The following is a 5,882-nucleotide window of genomic DNA, read 5'->3' on the forward strand; positions in this document are numbered from 1 at the left end:
GAACAATGCACAGGGCAGATCTGAAGGACAAAAATATTTTACTGCTGTCTAAATTTCTTCTGTATCTATAACTAAAATTATTTAAAACAGTAATTAACTTGTGGTTTTCCTTTTTAGATTTTGGGGATTTTGTCTTTTCTTAAAGAGCTTTTAATATGCTGCTGGAATATGCTATTCAGTATTAATAAAATAAAAGAAAAAGAAAACAATTCTTTAATTATCTATTGTGTGAGCCACTCCCAGCCCGGAGCGGTCAATCCACCATTTGAAAACCTTGAGGGGGAAAAAAAAAAAAAAGAAAAAAAATAATAATATTTTTGTAATTTAAATAAATGAACTTTTGCTTAAATCAGATGCACTAGATCTTCCTGGGTGAAAATTCAGTGTGCACTGCAGTTAAACTACTTTTTGTGGATAAAGTTTACATACACTGTAATGTTTGGTGTTATCTGCCATTATTTGTCACGGCAATATATTGGCTTACTCCTGCAGACACTCGTACAGAGGGGAGTGACTTCACTCATCCCAGTAGTCCATGGGAATATCTGGGTGACCGATGTGGGTGTTTGCTGGAGGAAGCTCTGTGTGAGGAACCAGAAAAGAGATGCTGGTAGCCCTTTTTACACTGCCTTGTAAGTCTGATTAGGTTGCATTTCTACCGCACAAGTAGTGACCAACAACCAAATTCGGTTCTTTGCCACCGGTCTAGTGAATTCATTGCCAACCCAATGCGTGTGAGCAGCAGTACCTGCTACTGATCGTAAAGTGCCATACCTTCTTCCACCTCCTAGTTCTACCCAATTCTATTTGAAGCCGCCTCAAATTCAAAAAACTAAGCCCTATATGAGCAACATCAGCTGGTGCACTCTTGTCTCTCATCCCCAACTTAAATGCTTCTTTACGTAGAGCCCTGGGATGGAAAGGACTAGCCTCTAGTGATGCAAAAAAGTTTCCTTCTTATAGCACATGCACTTATAAATAAATGATCTACACTTTTCTCACGTTTTTACTACTGCTGGGGCCTTCCTACACCCTCTGAGGGCTATTTTGTACTACTTGCAGCAATTGTGCGTATTCAAAGTATCATCTCATGTACGTTATATTATATATATGTACATATATATATATAATATGAGATCATCATTTGGATTGTTTAGACTGTTTCACTGATATTTCTCATTGTACCCACTGTCTAAATTTCTAAAGCTTTTTTAGATGCCCTGGTGTGTCCTGTGGGTTTACCAGTCCAGTTAGAGTGGTGATGCTTCTGGTCCTCAGGCAGTGTAATTCGGCATCAGGCTTCCCTGAATTACACTCCACAGGACATTGGCTTAGCAGTGGGAGAGGAGGAATGTTTCTGTACTTTCAGGCAACTGAGATGGCTCATTGCTTAGAAAAGAGTCCATCTTGGGGGAAAATAAAACTAAAAAATAAAATAAAATTCAAGTACGAAACCAAAAACCCAAACGTACACCTCCTGGGAGACAAATTATGTACCAGTTCTCTTTCAAAATATTGAAAGGATAAAGCTGCAAGGGTGCAAGGGCCTAATAAGAGAGGAAGTAAAACAAGGGAAATTGCTTTACAAAATTCTAATCAAAAGACTAGACTAGTTGTTTTTTCAAACAAATTAGCTAATTGCGATGAAATGGCAGTCCTCAAAGGAGTAACAAGTTCATCTTTCTTTCACCATAGGGGTTACAGTTCCTTGGCTTGTGCTACTCTGGAATCATTTTACTGTTTCTGTTTTTATTATCTTAAGTGCTAATTAACAAAAGGAAAAAATATCCTGTAGTTTCATTACCTTTTTGGATAATGTCATACAAAAAGAAAAAAAAAAACAAACCTATGTATTTGTGTTCTTTTTGTGCTGTGAGAATTGTTGTTTGTAGATTAATAATACTATCATTTTGTTTAGAATTACAAACTAGTTTTTAAGTATTGTCTGAGAAAAGCCAAAGTTAATGCAATCTAGTGGAAACTGTAAGACCATTTGAGTATTGTTTCTGTTTTATTGATGCATTTGGATTTTGTTGTTTGATGGAATTTGAGCCAAAAAAAAAAAAAAAGAACAAAAAAATGAAAAAAAAAAGCAGGCTTTCCTATTTCTACAACTTGATTGTACTTATGCATTTTGTACCAGTGGAACTTTTTATACTGGAGATTAAAAAACAAATGGAAATTTTTGTGGCTTACTCTCGTGGGCCCCCTCGATCATGACTGATTTTCAAGTTTGATTTCTGGACGGTAGAAAGAGAGTTGGTTTTGTTTCGAGAATTCAAAACTTTGGCTTGATTTCTTTTTTTCCCTTTGCTTATATCTAGTGTTTAGAATTTTGTCTTAACAAAAGCGGTAAGTTTCACTTTTTATTCTGTATCGTGCAGTTACACAATAAGGTAATTAGAATTAGGAGTACTCGGTCACTTTGCGTGGATAAATGTATTAGTTAAAACGTTAGGGGTTTGCTTTTTTGCTGTTTAGATCAGAGTTTTTTCTGATTCTTCTGTCCTCATTGTGAACATAACCGTGTAGTTGAAACAGTCAGACTTATTTTTGTAACGTATGTTATTGTGTGATGCAGTTTTTTGCTTCTGTCTCCAATATTAAACCATTTTCCTAATACTTGTCTCTCTACTTTGTGTGTTGTATTGTTGGTGGTCATTCTGTGTTGGTAATACATCTACACACCTCACTGTTTCACGTGCCTGTTTTTTTTTTCTCTATTTGTTGGTTGTGTACAAAAGATACAGTCGATTCCACCTAAGTGAATAGCTGATTGGGGGGCAAAAGAGGATTTGTACATTTTAGACATGTTCTGGTTTCTTTGATTTTTTTTTTCTCTCTCTTCCTCCCCCTAGTCATGCCTTATCACTTGGATAATCTCTCGGAGCAGGAAGCATTTTAAATGAGCTTCTTGCAAAGTCCTATTCAAGGTAGCTTTTGTTAGCCTTCGAACTGCAAAACCTTCTGCACACAAACACACAGAAGTCACCTGAAAAGTTGTTTTGGTTTTTTTTTTGCTGTGACATTTCAGTCAGTCTGGAAAACATGGATTATGGAGATCAGTTCTTCCTAGTTGTTAAAAAAAAAAATAATACTCTGCCACTACTTCGCAGAAGCACATGAAACATTCAAGAAAAGGAGGATATAGCCTTGGGATTTCTTCCAAACTGCACAGTAATCTGATGGCATATGGCGTTAGTCAAACTCTCCTTAGAAACTAATCACGTCTTAACTAGGGCTGTGAGAGCCTGCAAAAGCCTACCAGGTGATCGAGCTTGTTATGTGCAGTTATACATATAATACTTTAAAAAATAAAGGGAGCACAGGAAGACTTTCTATTAAAGCCAGCGGAAGTAAAGAAAAAAAAAAACACAAAAATAAAAGGACGGAGAAATAAATGATGGAAAAAAGATCCCCCGTTGTTCCAATGGGTGATATTTTTGCTGTGGGCTTACAAAGCAGTTCATTCTCAGCATTGGCTGATAGTATTACACAAATCTCAAAAGGGACTAAAGAAATTCCATAGCCCTTTTTTTTCTCATTATTTTTTACAGTTGGCTTTTAGCTTTTTTTATTCTTTCATTTCCTATAATTTTTTTCTCCTCACAAGAATCTCTCTGCTCTCCCCCAGCCGGTGTCTACCACGAGGAAATAAAAGCTGCAAAAGAAAAATCTATGTTGTTCTGGTTTACAAAAAGACTCTTCTCTCCTCTGTTTGATCGCAGATACAAACTTTACAATTTGGAGGGGGGGGGGAAGCAAAACAAAACCAACCAAACCAAACCCAAGGAGGAGAGAGAAGCACTGGCGAGTGCTCTCTGGAATTCAAGCCATACGCCCCCATCCCTTTCCTTTGTCCCACTTTCTGTGATGCTCAGGTATCGAAGACCACTTAAAAGTGCTCTTATGAGACCCAAATGACACTCCTCCCTCTTGTCTCCTCTCCCCTGGTCTTTCTGGCACTCTGGCTTTGGCTCACACACACACACAGCCCCCCTCAATACCGTCTTACTGGTCCTGGCGCACTGGGTGTATCCGTGTGGTGTCAGCAGCAACGTTGGTTCCTGCCTTTGGAAGACTTTTGAAATTTTCTGGTGGCTTGCGAGTTGGCCTGGTTGTTACTGCTCAATGCATTTTTTTTTTTTTTAATTCTTTTTTCCTTTTTTCACTTTTCCGTTTCCATGAGAAGCAAATAAACAATGAGTCTGGAGCCCCAGAGAAGCTCCAGTGTCATCTCGCAGGGTCTGTTGTCAGAGGTCAGAGGTCCAAGCAACCCTAAATTTAATCTAAAACCACAGGAGCCTGTAGCAGACAGCCAGGCAGGAAAGCAGAACCCAGTGGTCAGACTGTATCCTGGATCTTTGACACTTCTAGAGTTTATGATCCCGATTTGGATAATTTTGACATCAGTGGATTCAGTTAAGTAAGTCTTGACTTGCATGAATGATGAATCAGAATTGCTCTCTGGGTTTTTTTAGCTTGCTCTGTGGATGCTTTATTTTTTTTTTTCTTTTCTCTTTTTTTTTCCTCCAAACTTGGTCTTAGGAAAGAAACTAGAGCTTTGTGAAGGGTCTTTTCTTCCAAAAATACAACTTAAAAAAAAAAAAAAAGACTTAAACTGCAGTTGGGTTTCTTTTAAATACTCAGGGCTGAAAGATACAGGGTTTTCTTTCTTTCTTTCATTCTTTTTATTATTTTATTCCAACAATGGGGAAAAACGAGTTCCTTAAAGCAATGCAGCTGAACAGTTTGTCCTGCTTAAACGCATGCTTTTAATTTCAATTATGTAAGGCACCTTGCAGTGTTAGTAAAATGTCTCTTTGTTAGCTATATGTGTATCACCATGGGAAATTACCAAACTGTCACAAGACTTGCTGATTAAAGAATAGCCTGCCAGAGTGTGTGTGCCTTTGCCCAGTGTGACTCTTAGGTATTAGGCTAAGGAAAACAGTTTAACAAAATGTAGTGTGAATCATTCCTGATAAGTGAATAAAGCATTGTGACCAAGCAATCAGATTATTCACTTATCAGGAATCGACTGTACTGATAGTTTGCCTGATCGTTTTTGTTCCTCATCTCTGTTGTAGTTTCACTACTTTGCTGTGTTCTGTTTTTTCTCTCATGCTCTTAGCAAAATCACTGGGAATATCCCTTCGTGTGATCATGAAACGTGCTACTGAGTAACAAATAAAAAAAAAAATTAAATATAAAAATGATATCTTAACAAAATCTATGCACTTGCTATCAGGAACACAATACTGGATGTGTCTTATATATATTGAACTATAATAGTATTCGATTTCTTAAATAAAGCTTAAGAAAGGATTCTGTTGTCTGTAAAATTTTATGAGCATTAAATGGAAAAAAAAAAATGTTTCTAGGGTTGGGCGCTTTTTGTTATATGAAATCTCACTGGGTGCATGGTCTTTAACCATGCCCAGGCAAATGTTACCTAATTTGCTTGATATTTCATTAATAACAGAGACTTTGAAAATTAGGCTTGCTGAAGTCTGTGGGGAGAAAAAGTCTTACCATTCAGTGACTTGCAGTAAAAGAGACTAAAATGCAGAAATTTCGATCTTCTTCTGTATTTGCAGAAGCAGATGTGCTTGGTTTTGCACTAAAATCAAAAAATAGCTAAAATATGTGAATCAGAAAATGTCATGAAACAATATTACTGTCACAAACGATACTAGAGTTTTTGGTATGTGACTTTTTTTCCTCCTCATTCTAGGTGGGTTTAGAGCTAAAAAATTAAACCCCATATGCTCAAAATTCCACAGAGTCCACACTGGAGGTCAAAGCATCTTTTGGGGGAACATGTGTGGCTTACTGTACATTTCCTGTATCTGAGCCTTCTCTTAGGAAAACATTTTCAC

At 37.1% G+C, this 5,882-nt stretch overlaps 1 protein-coding gene across 1 annotated transcript in view; it reads left to right on the plus strand.

Moving 5' to 3' along the window:
- The window catches only part of CELF2 (CUGBP Elav-like family member 2), a 374,279-nt gene extending 368,905 nt beyond the window's left edge, over positions 1-5,374 (plus strand). Inside the window, 1 exon segment of the mRNA XM_032689527.1 lies at positions 1-5,374. This exon segment is cut by the window's left edge and continues 3,223 nt beyond it. The gene's annotated coding sequence lies outside the window, so the exon portion shown is untranslated.
- The last annotated feature ends 508 nt before the right edge of the window (positions 5,375-5,882 follow it).

The sequence above is a fragment of the Chiroxiphia lanceolata genome, chromosome 5 (genome assembly GCF_009829145.1).
Source record: "Chiroxiphia lanceolata isolate bChiLan1 chromosome 5, bChiLan1.pri, whole genome shotgun sequence".
In the NCBI taxonomy this organism is placed as follows: domain Eukaryota; kingdom Metazoa; phylum Chordata; class Aves; order Passeriformes; family Pipridae; genus Chiroxiphia; species Chiroxiphia lanceolata.